Source organism: Oncorhynchus masou, unplaced genomic scaffold (genome assembly GCF_036934945.1).
Source record: "Oncorhynchus masou masou isolate Uvic2021 unplaced genomic scaffold, UVic_Omas_1.1 unplaced_scaffold_5924, whole genome shotgun sequence".
In the NCBI taxonomy this organism is placed as follows: Eukaryota; Metazoa; Chordata; class Actinopteri; order Salmoniformes; family Salmonidae; genus Oncorhynchus; species Oncorhynchus masou.
Genome location: NW_027012347.1, coordinates 98 through 19,820, shown reverse-complemented (window position 1 = coordinate 19,820; position 19,723 = coordinate 98). Strand labels below are relative to the sequence as shown.

The 19,723-nt window shown below is 48.5% G+C and overlaps 1 pseudogene; it reads left to right on the top strand.

The window, feature by feature from the left end:
• Positions 1–119: 119 nt before the first annotated feature.
• On the top strand, positions 120–17,213 carry LOC135536297 (HEAT repeat-containing protein 5B-like; annotated as a pseudogene).
• The last annotated feature ends 2,510 nt before the right edge of the window (positions 17,214–19,723 follow it).

Here is a 19,723-nt window from a genome sequence, read left to right as displayed (position 1 = left end):
AGAGGTTGCCGGTTACCTGTTAGCCAGAGGTTGCCTGTTACCTGTTAGCCAGAGGTTGCCTGCTAGCTAGAGATTCCTTGAAGTTTATTAAACGATAATACAATGAGTCATCTTGACAATGTGCTCAAAACTACTTTGGCCCCTCTTCCTCCTTCCCTCTCCTGTCTCTCTCTTCTTCTCTCTTCTCTCCCTCCTCCTTCCCTCTCCTCCCTCCTCCTTCCCTCTCCTCCCTCCTACCCTCTCCTCCCTCCTTCCCTCTCCTCCATCCTCCTTCCCTTCTCCTGCCTCCTTCCCTCTCCTTCACTCTCCTGCGTCCTCCTGCCCTCTCCTCCCTCCTCCTGCCCTCTCCACCCTCCTTCCCTCTCCCTCTCTTCCCTCCACCTTCTCTCTCCTCTCCCGCTCCAGAGGCAGTAGTGAATGACACCAGTGGAGAGAACAAGGCAGGAGCAGCTGATGTTTCTGCCAGTCAACACGTGATGGTCTGTGCCCTCAAAGAGCTGGGCAGCCTGGTGCAGAGTCTTAGTGCCACATCCTCACCGCTCATACAGGAACCCTCCATTGGTAGGACATTACACAGAACACACACCATGCAGCACACACACACATACACACACACACACACACACTGGATATACTATACACACACACACACACACTGTACACACACACTATACATACTATACACACACACACACACACACACACACACACACAACACACACACTGGATATACTATACACACACCACACACACACACACACACACACACAATGTACACACACACTATACATACTATACACACACACACACCACACACACACACTGGATATACTATACACACACACACACTGGATATACTATACACACACACTGTACACACACACACTATACATACTATACACACCACACACACACACACACACACACACACACACACACACACACACACACACACACACACACACACACTGGATATACTATTCACACACACACACTTGATAATGTAATGTGAGGTCCTCACAAGTATACAATTATAGGGTAGTCATAAGTAACCCTGACCCCTCAGGTCTCCTGGAGACGGTCTCCTCTGTGCTGCTCCACCCCAGCATGGCGGCCCGTCTGGCTGCGGCCTGGTGTTTACGTTGTGTTGCCGTGGCGCTGCTCCTATCAGCTGACTCCGCTGCTGGAGCGCTGTGCGGAGCGCATCAACAACCTGAAGAGCTCTCCAGAGGCCGTCAGCGGCTACAGCTTCGCCGTGGCTGCTCTGCTGGGCGGCGTGCACCAGTGTCCTCTGGGAGTACCACATTCTAAGGGGAAGGTATGTACCCGCTTTATCTGACCCATGTCCCTCGGTGCACACCTAAGAGACCGATTCAATTTGTGATGCCGAGAACGTGGACGGAATTACGGAATCCAGACATTAAAACTCAATTCAACAATATAATAAAATGTATTGACCCAAGTGGGGAATCGACTAGACGTATTGACCCTAGAGAGGAATCAACTAAATGTATTGACCCTAGCGGGAATCAACTAAATGTATTGACCCTAGTGAGGAATCAACTAAATGTATTGACCCCAGTGGGGAATCAACTAAATGTATTGACCCTAGTTAGGAATCAACTAAATGTATTGACCCTAGTGAGGAATCAACTAAATGTATTGACCCTAGTTAGGAATCAACTAAATGTATTGACCCTAGCGGGGAATCAACTAAATGTATTGACCCTAGTGGGGAATCGACTAGACGCATTGACCCCAGTGGGGAATCAACTAAATGTATTGACCCTAGTGGGGAATCGACTAGATCGTATTGACCCCAGCGGGGAATCGACTAGACGTAGGGAATTGACTAGACGTAGGGAATCGACTAGATGTATTGACCCCAGTGGGGAATCGACTAGACGTATTGACCCCAGCGGGAATCGACTCAGACGTATTGACCCCAGCGGGAATCGACTAGACGTAGGGAATCGACTAGACGTAGGGAATCGACTAGACGTAGGGAATCGATCTAGACGTAGGGAATCGACTAGACGTAGGAATCGACTAGACGTAGGGAATCGACTAGACGTAGGGAATCGACTAGACGTAGGGAATCGACTAGACGTAGGGAATCGACTAGACGTAGGGAATCGACTAGACGTAGGGAATCGACTAGACGTAGGGAATCGACTAGACGTAGGGAATCGATCAGACGTAGGGAATCGACTCAGACGTAGGGAATCGACTAGACGTAGGGAATCGACTAGACGCATTGACCCCAGCGGGAATCGACTAGACGTATTGACCCCAGCGGGGAATCGACTAGACGTATTGACCCCAGCGGGAATCGACTAGACGTATTGACCCCAGCGGGGAATCGACTAGACGTATTGACCTTTCTGCTACTTGCCGAAGGGCAACGAGATGCCCGTCTGTCTGTGCAGGGGGGTATCTGTACTTTACTAGTTATATTTGTGAAAACATTTTACTTCACTGCATTCCTAAAGAAAATAATATACTTTTTAATCCGTACATTTTCCCCTGACACCCAAAAGTACTCATTACATTTTTAATGCTTAGCAGGACAGGAAAATGGCCCAATTTCACACACTAATCAAGAGAACATCCCTTCCTGCTCTGATCTTGGTGTGCCCCTGGCTATCCGCCAATAACAAAAAATAATTGCGCCTGTCTAGTTTGCCTAATAGATGGAATTTGAAATGATTTATATATTTACTTTTAATACTTCAGTATATTTAAAACCAAACTACTTTTAAGAGTTTTACTCAGGTAGTATTTTACTGGGTAACTTTCACTTTTACTTGAGTAATTTTCTATTAAGGTATATTTTAGTCACGTGTGACAGTTGGGTCCTTTTTCCACCATTGAGGTGGTGCGTGACTCTACCGCTAAACGTTAGCGATGATGCTAATGAAAGGTTTGCTGGTAGTGGAAAAACTTCCCGAAAAACCTTCTGAGTTAAATGTTAACTACTTAGTAGTTTACGACGACCTGGCAGAATAATTATCATGATTCATTTATTCAACCCATGGGGTATTTGTTGTGTAAACTCCACCACTACACAGACACTGATAAACAACAGCCTCTTGCTACGTGAACACTGGAATTAAAGTTGACTACACCAAAACATCCACATGTTTCAGACATCAAAAGTGTTCTCCTGGTTTGTTTTACGCTTTTTTGTGGACTTGAATTATCCCATTTTTTTTATTATTTTCAACAACATCAAAGAAGTGTGATTTTTAACAGTGAACCCTCCCAATAATGTCTCTGTTCTCTCTGGTGTTATATACTCTAATCTCTCTCTGGTGTTATATACTCTAATCTCTCTCTGTTCTCTCTGGTGTTATATACTCTAATCTCTCTGTTCTCTCTGGTATTATACTCTAATCTCTGTCTGTTCTCTCTATTCTCTCTGGTGTTATATACTCTAATCTCTGTCTGTTCTCTCTGGTGTTATATACTCGAATCTCTCCTATTCTCTCTGGTGTTATATACTCTAATCTCTCTCTGGTGTTATATACTCTAATCTCTCTCTGTTCTCTCTGGTGTTATATACTCTAATCTCTCTCTGTTCTCTCTGGTGTTATATACTCTAATCTCTGTCTGTTCTCTCTATTCTCTCTGGTGTTATATACTCTAATCTCTGTCTGTTCTCTCTATTCTCTCTGGTGTTATATACTCTAATCTCTCTCTGTTCTCTCTGTTCTCTCTGGTGTTATATACTCTAATCTCTCTCTGTTCTCTCTGATGCTATATACTCTAATCTCTGTCTGTTCTCTTTTGGTGCTATATACTCTAATCTCTCTCTGTTCTCTCTGGTGTTATATACTCAAATCTCTCTCTATTCTCTCTGGTGTTATATACTCTAATCTCTCTCTGGTGTTATACTCTAATCTCTCTCTGTTCTCTCTGGTGTTATATACTCTAATCTCTCTCTGGTGTTATATACTCTAATCTCTCTCTGTTCTCTCTGGTGTTATATGCTCTAATCTCTGTCTGTTCTCTCTGTTCTCTCTGGTGTTATATACTCTAATCTCTCTCTGTTCACTCTGTTGTTATATACTCTAATCTCTCTGGTGTTATATACTCTAATCTCTCTCTGTTCTCTCTGGTGTTATATACTCTAATCTCTGTCTGTTCTCTCTATTCTCTCTGGTGTTATATACTCTAATCTCTGTCTGTTCTCTCTGGTGTTATATACTCTAATCTCTGTCTGTTCTCTCTATTCTCTCTGGTGTTATATACTCTAATCTCTCTCTGTTCTCTCTGGTGTTATATACTCTAATCTCTGTCTGTTCTCTCTGTTCTCTCTGGTGTTATATACTCTAATCTTTCTCTGTTCTCTCTGGTGTTATATACTCTAATCTCTCTCTGTTCTCTCTGGTGTTATATACTCTAATCTTTCTCTGTTCTCTCTGGTGCTATATACTCTAATCTCTGTCTGTTCTCTTTTGGTGTTATATACTCTAATCTCTCTCTGTTCTCTCTGGTGTTATATACTCTAATCTCTGTCTGTTCTCTCTGGTGTTATATACTCTAATCTCTGTCTGTTCTAGCTGGTGGTATATACTCTAATCTCTCTCTGTTCTCTCTGTTCTAGCTGGTGTTATATACTCTAATCTCTCTCTGTTCTAGCTGGTGGTATATACTCTAATCTCTCTCTGTTCTAGCTGGTGTTATATACTCTAATCTCTGTCTGTTCTCTCTGGTGTTATATACTCTCATCTCTGTCTGTTCTCTCTGTTCTAGCTGGTGGTATATACTCTAATCTCTCTCTGTTCTAGCTGGTGGTATATACTCTAATCTCTCTCTGTTCTAGCTGGTGGTATATACTCTAATCTCTCTCTGTTCTAGCTGGTGGTATATACTCTAATCTCTCTCTGTTCTCTCTGGTGTTATATACTCTAATCTCTGTCTGTTCTCTCTGTTCTAGCTGGTGGTATATACTCTAATCTCTCTCTGTTCTAGCTGGTGGTATATACTCTAATCTCTGTCTGTTCTAGCTGGTGGTATATACTCTAATCTCTGTCTGTTCTAGCTGGTGGTATATACTCTAATCTCTCTCTGTTCTAGCTGGTGGTATATACTCTAATCTCTCTCTGTTCTAGCTGGTGGTATATACTCTAATCTCTCTCTGTTCTCTCTGGTGTTATATACTCTAATCTCTGTCTGTTCTCTCTGTTCTAGCTGGTGGTATATACTCTAATCTCTCTCTGTTCTAGCTGGTGGTATATACTCTAATCTCTCTCTGTTCTCTCTGGTGTTATATACTCTAATCTCTCTCTCTTCTCTCTGGTGTTATATACTCTAATCTCTGTCTGTTCTCTCTGTTCTAGCTGGTGGTATATACTCTAATCTCTCTCTGTTCTAGCTGGTGGTATATACTCTAATCTCTGTCTGTTCTAGCTGGTGGTATATACTCTAATCTCTGTCTGTTCTAGCTGGTGGTATATACTCTAATCTCTCTCTGTTCTAGCTGGTGGTATATACTCTAATCTCTGTCTGTTCTAGCTGGTGGTATATACTCTAATCTCTCTCTGTTCTCTCTGTTCTAGCTGGTGGTATATACTCTAATCTCTCTCTGTTCTAGCTGGTGGTATATACTCTAATCTCTGTCTGTTCTAGCTGGTGGTATATACTCTAATCTCTGTCTGTTCTAGCTGGTGGTATATACTCTAATCTCTCTCTGTTCTCTCTGTTCTAGCTGGTGGTATATACTCTAATCTCTCTCTGTTCTAGCTGGTGGTATATACTCTAATCTCTGTCTGTTCTAGCTGGTGGTATATACTCTAATCTCTGTCTGTTCTCTCTGGTGTTATATACTCTAATCTCTGTCTGTTCTAGCTGGTGTTATATACTCTAATCTCTCTCTGTTCTCTCTGTTCTAGCTGGTGTTATATACTCTAATCTCTCTCTGTTCTAGCTGGTGGTATATACTCTAATCTCTCTCTGTTCTAGCTGGTGGTATATACTCTAATCTCTGTCTGTTCTAGCTGGTGTTATATACTCTAATCTCTGTCTGTTCTCTCTGTTCTAGCTGGTGGTATATACTCTAATCTCTGTCTGTTCTAGCTGGTGGTATATACTCTAATCTCTGTCTGTTCTAGCTGGTGTTATATACTCTAATCTCTCTCTGTTCTAGCTGGTGGTATATACTCTAATCTCTCTCTGTTCTCTCTGGTGTTATATACTCTAATCTCTGTCTGTTCTAGCTGGTGGTATATACTCTAATCTCTGTCTGTTCTAGCTGGTGGTATCTACTCTAATCTCTGTCTGTTCTAGCTGGTGGTATATACTCTAATCTCTGTCTGTTCTAGCTGGTGTTATATTCTCTAATCTCTGTCTGTACTCTCTATTCTCTCTGGTGTTATACTCTAATCTCTGTCTGTTCTCTCTATTCTCTCTGGTGTTATATACTCTAATCTCTGTCTGTTCTAGCTGGTGGTATATACTGTAATCTCTGTCTGTTCTAGCTGGTGGTATATACTGTAATCTCTGTCTGTTCTAGCTGGTGGTATATACTCTAATCTCTGTCTGTTCTAGCTGGTGGTATATACTCTAATCTCTGTCTGTTCTAGCTGGTGGTATATACTCTAATCTCTTCTGTTCTAGCTGGTGGTATATACTCTAATCTCTGTCTGTTCTAGCTGGTGGTATATACTCTAATCTCTGTCTGTTCTAGCTGGTGGTATATACTCTAATCTCTCTCTGTTCTAGCTGGTGGTATATACTCTAATCTCTGTCTGTTCTAGCTGGTGGTATATACTCTAATCTCTGTCTGTTCTAGCTGGTGGTATATACTCTAATCTCTGTCTGTTCTAGCTGGTGGTATATACTCTAATCTCTGTCTGTTCTAGCTGGTGGTATATACTCTAATCTCTGTCTGTTCTAGCTGGTGGTATATACTCTAATCTCTGTCTGTTCTAGCTGGTGGTATATACTCTAATCTCTGTCTGTTCTAGCTGGTGGTATATACTCTAATCTCTGTCTGTTCTAGCTGGTGGTATATACTCTAATCTCTGTCTGTTCTAGCTGGTGGTATATACTCTAATCTCTGTCTGTTCTAGCTGGTGGTATATACTCTAATCTCTCTCTGTTCTAGCTGGTGGTATATACTCTAATCTCTCTCTGTTCTAGCTGGTGGTATATACTCTAATCTCTGTCTGTTCTAGCTGGTGGTATATACTCTAATCTCTCTCTGTTCTAGCTGGTGGTATATACTCTAATCTCTGTCTGTTCTAGCTGGTGGTATATACTCTAATCTCTCTCTGTTCTAGCTGGTGGTATATACTCTAATCTCTGTCTGTTCTAGCTGGTGGTATATACTCTAATCTCTGTCTGTTCTAGCTGGTGGTATATACTCTAATCTCTGTCTGTTCTAGCTGGTGGTATATACTCTAATCTCTGTCTGTTCTAGCTGGTGGTATATACTCTAATCTCTGTCTGTTCTAGCTGGTGGTATATACTCTAATCTCTGTCTGTTCTAGCTGGTGGTATCTACTCTAATCTCTGTCTGTTCTAGCTGGTGGTATATACTCTAATCTCTGTCTGTTCTAGCTGGTGTTATATTCTCTAATCTCTGTCTGTACTCTCTATTCTCTCTGGTGTTATACTCTAATCTCTGTCTGTTCTCTCTATTCTCTCTGGTGTTATATACTCTAATCTCTGTCTGTTCTAGCTGGTGGTATATACTGTAATCTCTGTCTGTTCTAGCTGGTGGTATATACTGTAATCTCTGTCTGTTCTAGCTGGTGGTATATACTCTAATCTCTGTCTGTTCTAGCTGGTGGTATATACTCTAATCTCTGTCTGTTCTAGCTGGTGGTATATACTCTAATCTCTCTCTGTTCTAGCTGGTGGTATATACTCTAATCTCTGTCTGTTCTAGCTGGTGGTATATACTCTAATCTCTGTCTGTTCTAGCTGGTGGTATATACTCTAATCTCTCTCTGTTCTAGCTGGTGGTATATACTCTAATCTCTGTCTGTTCTAGCTGGTGGTATATACTCTAATCTCTGTCTGTTCTAGCTGGTGGTATATACTCTAATCTCTGTCTGTTCTAGCTGGTGGTATATACTCTAATCTCTGTCTGTTCTAGCTGGTGGTATATACTCTAATCTCTGTCTGTTCTAGCTGGTGGTATATACTCTAATCTCTGTCTGTTCTAGCTGGTGGTATATACTCTAATCTCTGTCTGTTCTAGCTGGTGGTATATACTCTAATCTCTGTCTGTTCTAGCTGGTGGTATATACTCTAATCTCTGTCTGTTCTAGCTGGTGGTATATACTCTAATCTCTGTCTGTTCTAGCTGGTGGTATATACTCTAATCTCTCTCTGTTCTAGCTGGTGGTATATACTCTAATCTCTGTCTGTTCTAGCTGGTGGTATATACTCTAATCTCTCTCTGTTCTAGCTGGTGGTATATACTCTAATCTCTGTCTGTTCTAGCTGGTGGTATATACTCTAATCTCTCTCTGTTCTAGCTGGTGGTATATACTCTAATCTCTGTCTGTTCTAGCTGGTGGTATATACTCTAATCTCTGTCTGTTCTAGCTGGTGGTATATACTCTAATCTCTGTCTGTTCTAGCTGGTGGTATATACTCTAATCTCTGTCTGTTCTAGCTGGTGGTATATACTCTAATCTCTGTCTGTTCTAGCTGGTGGTATATACTCTAATCTCTGTCTGTTCTAGCTGGTGGTATATACTCTAATCTCTGTCTGTTCTAGCTGGTGGTATATACTCTAATCTCTGTCTGTTCTAGCTGGTGGTATATACTCTAATCTCTCTCTGTTCTAGCTGGTGGTATATACTCTAATCTGTCTCTGTTCTAGCTGGTGGTATATACTCTAATCTTTCTCTGTTCTCTCTGTTCTAGCTGGTGGTGAGCATAGCTGAGGATTTGCTCCGTACAGCAGCCCAGAACAGCCGTCTTTCTCTGCAGAGAACCCAGGCTGGATGGCTGCTGCTGGGGGCACTAATGTCTCTGGGTGAGTTAGTTCCCTACTGCTACACCTAGCCCCTTAACACCTACCCCCTAGCCCCTAACACCAAACCCCTACCCCCGAGCACCAAACCCCTACCCCCGAGCACCAAACCCCTACCCCCGAGCACCAAACCCCTACCCCGAGCACCAAACCCCTACCCCCGAGCACCAAACCCCTACCCCGAGCACCAAACCCCTACCCCGAGCACCAAGCTCCTACCCCGAGCACCAAGCTCCTACCCCCGAGCACCAAGCTCCTACCCCCGAGCACCAAGCTCCTACCCCCGAGCACCAAGCTCCTACCCCTGAGCACCAAGCCCCTACCCGAACACCAAGCCCCTACCCGAACACCAAGCCCCTACCCGAACACCAAACCCCTAACCCCTACCCCCTAACAACAAACCCCTAACCCCTAACCCCTAGCACCAAACCCCTACCCCCTAACAACAAACCCCTAGCACCAAACCCCTAGTCCAACACCAAACCCCTAGCACCAAACCCCTACCCCCTAACCCCAAGCCCCTAGCACCTAACCCCTAGCACCAAACCCCTAACCCCTAGTCCAACACCAAACCCCTAACCCCTAGTCCAACACCAAACCCCTAGTCCAACACCAAACCCCTAACCCCTACTGACCCAGGCTGAGGCCCCATGCTGGCCCCAGTTGGCCCACTGTTCTGTCTCCTTACATTTAGCTGGTTTTTCAGCTGCTCCTCCATATGTTCTGTGTCGTTCTTCATTCCTCCCAGTCAGCTGAAGCAGCCCAGAGTGTTTTATCTTTCTTCACATTGACAGGGTGTAATGGCCCAACACGACAACTTGTTTGGTCTCCAGCGCCTGTCCTAACACTTGTTATTTGTGAACCTGACGCGGTGTCCAGGCCCGTCCCTGGTCCGCTATCACCTTCCCAAGATGCTGCTGCTGTGGAGGAATGTGTTCCCCCGTTCCCAGAAAGAGATGGAGGCAGAGAAGACTAGAGGAGACAGCTTCACCTGGCAGGTTACACTGGAGGGACGTGCTGGGGCACTCTGTGGTAGGGAGACATGCTCTTCACTACGGTCATGTGTGGCTTGTCACTCTGGATCCCAAGGAGTTTTGCTTTATCTGAAATGTCCCCCCCTCTCTCCTCCTCTCCTCCCTTTCATTCTCCTCTCCTCTCACTCTTCTCCCCCTCTCTCTCTCCCCTCTTCCTCTCCCCCTTGTCTCTCTCCTCCCTCTCTCTTCCTCTCCCCCTTGTCTCTCTCCTCTCCCTCTCTCCTCCTCTCCTCCCTTTCATTCTCCTCTCTCTCTCACTCTTCTCCCCCTCTCTCTCTCCCCTCTCCTCTGTTCCCTCTTCCTCTCCCCCTTGTCTCTCTCCTCCCTCTCTCCTCCCTTTCATTCTCCTCTCTCTCACTCTTCTCCCCCTCTCTCTCTCCCCTCTCCTCTGTTCCCCTCTTCCTCTCCCCCTTGTCTCTCTCCTCCCTCTCCTCCTCTCCTCCTTTTCATTCTCCTTTCTCTCTTTCTCTCTTTCTCTCTTTCTCTCTTTCTCTCTCCTCAAGCCATGCGTAGCTTTGTGGCCCATTGTCCTGAGCTGCTGACAGAGGATGTGATCCGCAGGCTGATGACACCTATCGAGTGCGCCATGACCATGATGTCACAGTGAGTATGATTGATTTGACTGACTGACCTGGGGGCGGGGGGGTACATCCCCTCCCCTCCCGACCGGTTGTTGTTGTTTATAATGATTATGTTGTTGCTGTTTATTATGTTGTTTATTATGGTGTTTATGATGATTATGTTGTTTATCATTTTGTTGTTGTTTATTATGTTGTTTATTATGTTGTTTATGATGATTTTGTTGTTTATTATGTTGTTTATGATGATGTTGTTGTTTATTATGTTGTTGTTTATGATGATTATGTTGTTTATGATGATTTTGTTGTTTATTATGTTGTTATTGTTTATTATGTTGTTGTTTATTATGTTGTTGTTTATCCTCAGTGTCCCGTCGGTCATCAAGGTGCATGGCACCCATCTGAAAGCCAGTGCAGCTATGGTGAGGCTGAGACTCTACGACATCTTGGCTCTGCTTCCCCCGAAGACATACGAAGGTACCGACTGGAGGAAATATTACCAGACTTCTTAATTAGGCTTCGATCCAACCACTGGTGTTGAGGTGTTAGTCCTATAGGGCTGGTTTACCGCACCCCGGTTTAAGCCTAGTCCTGGAGCACAAGCGTATGTTCAGTCTGTGTCCGGGAGACATCCCTTAACTTTCCAACTCTCCTCTGTAGGTAGTTTCAATGCCCTGCTGGAGAGCTGGTGGCAAGTTCACACTGACTGATAGCTCATGCCCACCACCACCTGCGTTGCTACGCTCCCTCTGTCACTATGACGACAGTGTTCTGATGGGGTCCTGGCTACAGGAGACTGACCACAAGTCTATGAGGGACCAGGTAACTGACCTACTGTAAAGGTTAGAGGTTACGGTAAAGCGAAGTGCCCATCTCCCCCATTGATGACTCCCAGCGGATGGAACATGACACAATTTTCATATAGAAATACATTGTGTAGAACCTCGTGGTTTTCTGTCCAGCTAGATCGTGTCCCGATCTGTTTATTCTATTTCTATCTGCAATTTTCAGGACGTTTCACATCACTGAATACACCCCCTGCTTTTGTTAATTGTGTGTGTGTGTGTGTGTGTGTGTGTGTGTGTGTGTGTGTAGCTCCAGCCCAACAGTGCGTCCAGGCAGTGGCGCTCTGCGGGCTCCCGACCCTCCTCCATCTACCTGAGGGCACGGTCGTGAGGCCATGCCTGGGCCCCTCCCCCTTGGCGTTTCTGTCATCGACGCCTCCGTCGCTCTGTTCGAGTGGTGTTCCCTCATGTCTCCTTTAAACACAGGTGAGACTACCTGTCAGTCCGAACTCTGACCCCTAAAACATGTCAGAGACCTGGTCCTGGTCAACTGACATTCCTAGGATAATCTAATAATGTTTGTCTCGGTCTTCAGAGGTGTCCAGGCCTTTCAGTAGTGGAATCAGCTATGCTGCTTCTAGATGGTGTCAACCAGGAGACTGGCCAGGGGGTACTTCAGGAGAGCTTTGGGACCCAGCCAGGGGGTACTTCAGGAGAGGTTTGGGACTGGCCAGGGGTGCTTCAGGAGAGGTTTGGGACTGGCCAGGGGGTACTTCAGGAGAGGTTTGGGACTGGCCAGGGGTGCTTCAGGAGAGGTTTGGGACTGGCCATGGGGGGTACTTCAGGAGAGGTTTGGGACTGGCCAGGGGGTGCTTCAGGAGAGGTTTGGGACTGGCCAGGGGGTACCAGGAGAGGTTTGGGACTGGCCAGGGGGTACTTCAGGAGAGGTTTGGGAAACTAGAAACAGGGACTGGCCGGGGGTACTTCAGGAGAGGTTTGGGACTGGCCAGGGGGTGCTTCAGGAGAGGTTTGGGACTGGGCCAGGGGGGTACATCAGGAGAGGTTTGGGACTGGCCAGGGGTACTTCAGGAGAGGTTTGGGACTGGCCAGGGGGTACTTCAGGAGAGGTTTGGGACTGGCCAGGGGGTACTCAGGAGAGGTTTGGGACTGGCCAGGGGTACTTCAGGAGAGGTTTGGGACTGGCCAGGGGGTACTTCAGGAGAGGTTTGGGACTGGCCAGGGGGTACTTCAGGGAGAGGTTTGGGACTGGCCAGGGGGTACTTCAGGAGAGGTTTGGGACTGGCCAGGGGGTACTTCAGGAGAGGTTTGGGAAACTACAAACAGGGGGGACTGGGCCGGGGTACTTCAGGAGAGGTTTGGGACTGGCCAGGGGGTACTTCCAGGAGAGGTTTGGGACTGGCCAGGGGTACCTCAGGAGGTTTAAGACTGGCCAGGGGTACTTCAGGAGAGAGGTTTGGGACTGGCCAGGGGTATGAGGAGAGGTTTGGGTTCAGCCAGGGTACTTCAGGAGGTTTGGGACTGGCCAGGGTACTTCAGGAGAGGTTTGGGACTGGCCAGGGGTACTTCAGGAGAGGTTTGGGACTGGCCAGGGTACTTCTGGAAGGTTGGGACTGGCCAGGGGGTACTTCAGGAGAGGTTTGGGACTGGCCAGGGGTACTTCAGGAGAGGTTTGGGACTGGCCAGGGGTACTTCAGGAGAGGTTTGGGACTGGCCAGGGGTACTTCAGGAGAGGTTTGGGACTGGCCAGGGGGTACTTCAGGAGAGGTTTGGGAAACTACAAACAGGGGGACTGGCCAGGGGGTACTTCAGGAGAGGTTTGGGACTGGCCAGGGGGTACTTCAGGAGAGGTTTGGGACTGGCCAGGGGGTACTTCAGGAGAGGTTTGGGACTGGCCAGGGGGTGCTTCAGGAGAGGTTTGGGACTGGCCAGGGGGTTCTTCAGGAGAGGTTTGGGACTGGCCAGGGGGTACTTCAGGAGAGGTTTGGGACTGGCCAGGGGGTACTTCAGGAGAGGTTTGGGAAACTACAAACAGGGGGACTGGCCAGGGGTTCTTCAGGAGAGGTTTGGGACTGGCCAGGGGGTACTTCAGGAGAGGTTTGGGAAACTACAAACAGGGGGACTGGCCAGGGGGTGCTTCAGGAGAGGTTTGGGACTGGCCAGGGGGTGCTTCAGGAGAGGTTTGGGACTGGCCAGGGGGTACTTCAGGAGAGGTTTGGGACTGGCCAGGGGGTACTTCAGGAGAGGTTTGGGACTGGCCAGGGGGTACTTCAGGAGAGGTTTGGGACTGGCCAGGGGGTACTTCAGGAGAGGTTTGGGACTGGCCAGGGGGTACTTCAGGAGAGGTTTGGGAAACAGTTTTTTTATTAATCTCTCACATTTTTCTGTCCTCTCCTTCCCCTCTCCTCCCCCTCTCCTCCCTCTCTTCCCCTAGGCTGCAGATGCTGGACCACTTTGCAGAGTGTATTAAACAGGCCAAGGGGGTCAGACAGCAGGCTGTCCAGCTCAACATCTTCACCGCTGTCCTGAGCGCCCTCAAGGTGAGGCCTTTAACTCCTGTTTATCTCCTAAACACAAAGCCTTTCCAGTAGTGGCAGCTTACTCTTGGATATGAGATGGGAGCACATTGGACTGTGTATTTTTATTTATATATTTATTTTATTTTACCTTTATAGGTATTCGCCTACCTCCTCATGCCTTTTGCACACAATGTATATAGACTCGCCTTTTTTGTACTGTGTTATTGACTTGTTAATTGTTTACTCCATGTGTAACTCTGTGTTGTTGTCTGTTCACACTGCTAAGCTTTATCTTGGCCAGGTCGCAGTTGCAAATGAGAACTTGTTCTCAACTAGCCTACCTGGTTAAATAAAGGTGAAATAAAAAATAAACAAATATTTAACTAGGCAAGTCAGTTAAGAACAAATTCTTATTTTCAATGACGGCATAGGAACAGTGGGTTAACTGCCTGTTCAGGGGCAGAACGACAGATTTGTACCTTGTCAGCTCGGGGGTTTGAACCTGCAACCTTCCGGTTACTAGTCCAACGCTCGAACCACTAGGCTACGCTGCCGCCCCATTGACTGATATGTATCAGGGAGAGAGACCCTCCTGTAGGTTTTAACTCCAACCCTGTTCCTGGAGAGACCCTCCTGTAGGTTTTAACTCAACCCTGTTCCTGGAAGACCCTCCTGTAGGTTTTAACTCCAACCTGTTCCTGGAGAGACCCTCCTGTAGGTTTTAACTCCAACCCTGTTCCTGGAGAGAGACCCTCCCCTAGCAGGTTTTAACTCCAACCCTGTTCCTGGAGAGAGACCCTCCTGTAGGTTTTAACTCCAGCCTGAGAGAGACCCTCCTGTAGGTTTTAACTCCAACCCTGTTCCTGGAGAGACCTCCTGTAGGTTTTAACTCCAACCCTGTTCCTGGAGAGAGACCTCCTGTAGTTTAACTCCAACCCTGTTCCTGGAGAGAGACCCTCCTGTAGGTTTTAACTCCAACCCTGTTCCTGGAGAAACCCTCCTGTAGGTTTTAACTCCCTGTTCACAGAACCCTCCTGTTCCCTGTTCCTGAGAGAAACCCTCCTGTAGGTTTTTAACTCAACCCTGTTCCTGGAAAGAAACCTGTAGGTTTTAACTCAACCCTGAGAGAGACCCTCCTGTAGGTTTTAACTCCAACCCCTGTTCCTGGAGAGAGACCCTCCTGTGGTTTTTAACTCCAACCCTGTTCCTGGAGAGAGACCTCCTGTAGGTTTTAACTCCAACCCTGTTCCTGGAGAGAGACCCTCCTGCAGGTTTTAACCTCCAACCCTGTTCCTGGAGAGAGACCCTCCTGTAGGTTTTAACTCCAACCCTGTTCCTGGAGAGAGACCCTCCTGTAGGTTTTAACTCCAACCCTGTTCCTGAAGAGACCCTCCCTGTAGGTTTTTAACTCCAACCCTGTTCCTGGAGAGACCCTCCTGTAGGTTTTAACTGCCAGCCCTGTTCCTGGAGGAAGAGACCTCCTGGGTTTAACTCCAACCACCGAGGAAGACCCTCAAGGACTCCAACCCCTGTTTGTTCCTGGAGAGAGACCCTCCTGTAGGGTTTTAACTCCAACCCTGAGAGAGACCCTCCTGTAGGTTTTAACTCCAACCCTGTTCCTGGAGAGAGACCCTCCTGTAGGTTTTAACTCCAACCTGTTCCTGGAGAGCTGGAAGTCATAACAGGTTTAACTCCAACCCTGTTCCTGGAGAGAGACCCTCCTGTAGGTTTCTCAGCCTTCTGGAGAGACCTCACTGTAGGTTTTAACTCCAACCCTGTTCCTGGAGAGCTACCGTCCTGTAGGTTTTAACTCCAACCCTGTTCCTGAAACCCTCCTGTAGGTTCTAGCTCCAACCCTGTTCCTGGAGAGGAACCCTCCTGTAGGTTTTAACTCCAACCCTGTTCTGGGAGAGACCCTCCTGTAGGTTTTAACTCCAACCCTGTTCCTGGAGAGAGACCCTCCTGTAGGTTTTAACTCCAACCCTGTTCCTGGAGAGCTACCGTCCTGTAGGTTTTAACTCCAACCCTGTTCCTGGAGAGCTACCGTCCTGTAGGTTTTAACTCCAACCCTGTTCCTGGAGAGAAACCCTCCTGTAGGTTTTAACTCCAACCCTGTTCCTGGAGAGAGACCCTCCTGTAGGTTTTAACTCCAACCCTGTTCCTGGAATAGAAACCCTCCTGTAGGTTTTAACTCCAACCCTGTTCCTGGAGAGAAACCCTCCTGTAGGTTTTAACTCCAACCCTGTTCCTGGAGAGAAACCCTCCTGTAGGTTTTAACTCCAACCCTGTTCCTGGAGAGATAACCCTCCTGTAGGTTTTAACTCCAACCCTGTTCCTGGAGAGAGACCCTCCTGTAGGTTTTAACTCCAACCCTGTTCCTGGAGAGAGACCCTCCTGTAGGTTTTAACTCCAACCCTGTTCCTGGAGAGAGACCCTCCTGTAGGTTTTAACTCCAACCCTGTTCCTGGAGAGAGACCCTCCTGTAGGTTTTAACTCCAACCCTGTTCCTGGAGAGAGACCCTCCTGTAGGTTTTAACTCCAACCCTGTTCCTGGAGAGAGACCCTCCTGTAGGTTTTAACTCCAACCCTGAGAGAGACCCTCCTGTAGGTTTTAACTCCAACCCTGAGATAAACCCTCCTGTAGGTTTTAACTCCAACCCTGTTCCTGGAGAGAGACCCTCCTGTAGGTTTTAACTCCAACCCTGTTCCTGGAGAGATACCCTCCTGTAGGTTTTAACTCCAACCCTGTTCCTGGAGAGAGACCCTCCTGTAGGTTTTAACTCCAACCCTGTTCCTGGAGAGAGACCCTCCTGTAGGTTTTAACTCCAATCCTGTTCATAGAGCTACCTTCATGTAGGTTTTAACTCCAACCCTGTTCCTCGAGAAAGACCCTCCTGTAGGTTTTAACTCCAATCCTGTTCCTGGAGAGACCCTCCTGTAGGTTTTAACTCCAACCCTGTTCCTGGAGAGAAACCCTCCTGTAGGTTTTAACTCCAACCCTGTTCCTGGAGAGAAACCGTCCAGGAGGGGCCCTACAATGTATCCTGTCCTCTCTTCCCCAATGAACCAGCCAATCGTCTCTCCTCCCTGTAGGGTCTGGCAGAGAACAAGTCCACCCTGGGTCCTGAAGAGGTTCGTAAATCTGCCCTGGCGCTGGTGATGGGCGCTCTGGACAACCCAAACCCCATCCTGCGCTGTGCTGCTGGGGAGGCCTTGGGAAGGATGGCGCAGGTGGTGGGAGAGGCCACCTTCATTGCCCGCATGGCACAGTACAGCTTTGACAAGTACGACCCGTCTGTTACTCATATCTATCCAGCTTCATGTGTCACAGGACTTTCCTCTCTGAGATCTCTTGACCTGCTTGACCTCGTGTTATTTTCTCTTAACCCCCTTATTGAACGCATTAACATTCCCCCTCCCCTCTCCTCTCCTCTCTTCCCCTCTCTTCCCCTCTCTTCCCCTCTCTTCCCCTCTCTTCCCTTCCCTCTCCTCTCTTCCCTTCCCCTCTCTCTCTTCCCCTCTCTCTCCTCTCTATCCCTCTCCTCTCTTCCCTCTCCTCCCCTTCCCTCTCTCCTCCCCTTCCCTCTCCTCCCCTTCCCTCTCCTCTCCTCCACTCTCCTCTCTTCCACTCTCCTCTCCTCTCTTCCTCTCTCCTCTCCCCTCTCCTCTCTTCCCCTCTCTTCCCCTCTCTTCCCCTCTCTATCCCTCTCCTCTCTCCCCCTCCTCTCTTCCCCTCTCTTCCCTCTCTATCCCTCTCCTCTCTTCCCCCTCTCCTCTCTTCCCTCTTCCACTCTCCTCTCTTCCACTCTCTCCTCTCTTCCCTCTCCTCCCCTTCCCTCTCTCCTCCCCCTTCCCTCTCCTCCCCTCTCCCTCTCCTCCCTCTTCCCTCTCCTCCCCCTTCCCTCTCCTCCTCCTTCCCTCTCCTCCTCCCTTCCTCTCCTCTCCTCCCTCTCTCTCTCTCTCCTCCCTCTCTTCCCCTCTCTTCTCCCTCTCTTCCCTCTCTCTTCCCCTCTCTCCTCTCTTCCCTCTCCTCTCTTCCCCTCTCCTCTCTTCCCCTCTCCTCTCTTCCCCTCTCCTCTCTTACCCTCTCCTCCCCTCTCTTCCCCTCTCCTCTCCTCTCCTCCCCTCTCTTCTCCTCTCTTCCCTCTCCTCCCCTCTCTTCCTCTCTTCTCCTCTCCTCCCCTCTCTTCCTCTCTTCTCCTCTCCTCTCTATCCCTCTCTTCCCCTCTCCTCTCTTCCTCTCTTCCCCTCTCCTCTCTCCCTCTCCCTCTCTTCCCCTCTCCTCTCTTCCCTCTTCCCCTCTCCTCTCTCCACTCTCCTCTCTCTTCCCTCTCCTCCCTTCCCCTCTCCTCCCCTTCCCTCTCCTCCCCTCTCCTCTCTCCTCCTTCCCTCTCCTCCCCTTCCCTCTCCTCCCCTTCCCTCTCCTCCCCTCCCTCTCCTCTCTTCCCCTCTCCTCTCTTCTCCTCTCTTCCCCTCTTCTCCTCTCCTCTCTTCTCCCTCTCCTCTCTTCCCCTCTCTTCCCCTCTCCTCTCCTCTCTTCCCCTCTCCTCTCTTCCCTCTCCTCTCTTACCCTCTCCTCTCTTACCCTCTCTCTCTACCCTCTCCTCTCTTACCCTCTCCTCTCTTACCCTCTCCCTCTCTTCCCCTCTCCTCTCTTCTCCTCTCTTCCCTCTCCTCTCCTCTCTTCCTCTCTTCTCCTCTCCTCTCTATCCCTCTCTTCCCCTCTCCTCTCTTCTCCTCCCCTCTCCTCCCCTCTCCTCTCTTCCCTCTCCTCTCCTCTCTTCCCTCTCCTCCCCTCTCTTCCTCTCTTCCCCTCTCCTCTCTATCCCTCTCTTCCCCTCTCCTCTCTTCTCCTCTCCTCTCTTCCCCTCTCCTCTCTTACTCCTCTCCCTCTCTTACTCCTCTCCTCTCTTCCCCTCTCCTCTCTTCCCCTCTCCTCTCTTCCCCTCTCCTCTCTTCCCCTCTCCTCTCTTCCCCTCTCCTCTCTTCTCCTCCCCTCTCCTCCCCTCTCCTCTCTTCCCTCTCCTCTCCTCTCTTCCCCTCTCTTCTCCTCTCCTCTCTTCTCCTCTCCTCTCTTCCCCTCTCCTCTCTTCTCCTCCCCTCTCCTCCCCTCCTCTCTTCCCTCTCCTCTCCTCTCTTCCCCTCTCCCTCTCCTCCCCTCTCCTCTCTTCCCCTCTCCTCTCTTCCCATCTCCTCTCTTCCCCTCTCCTCTCTCCTCTCCTCTCCTCTCTTCTCCTCTCCTCCCCTCTCCTCTCTTCCCCTCTCCTCCCCTCTCCTCTCTTCCCTCTCCTCTCCTCTCTTCCCCTCTCCTCTCCTCTCTTCCTCTCTCTCCTCTCTTCCCCTCTCCTCTCTTCTCCTCCCCTCTCCTCCCCTCTCCTCTCTTCCCTCTCCTCTCCTCCCCTCTCCTCTCTTCCCTCTCCTCCCTCTCCTCTCTTCCCTCTCCTCCTCCTCTCTTCCCCTCCTCCCTCTCTTCCCCTCTCCTCTCCCTCCCCTCTCCCTCTCTTCCCTCTCCTCTCCTCTCCTCTCTTCCCCTCTCCTCTCCTCCCTCTCTTCCTCTCTTCCCCTCTCCCTCTCTTCCCCTCTCCTCTCCCTTCCCCTCTCCTCTCTTCCCTCTCCTCTCCTCTCCTCTCTTCTCCCTCTCCTCTCTTCTCCCTCTCCTCTCTTCCCTCTCCTCTCCTCTCTTCCCTCTCCTCCCCTCTCTTCCTCTCTTCCCCTCCCCTCTCCTCCCCTCTCTTCCCCTCCCCTCCCCTCTCTTCCCCTCCCATCTCTTCCTCTCTTCCCTCTCCTCTCTTCT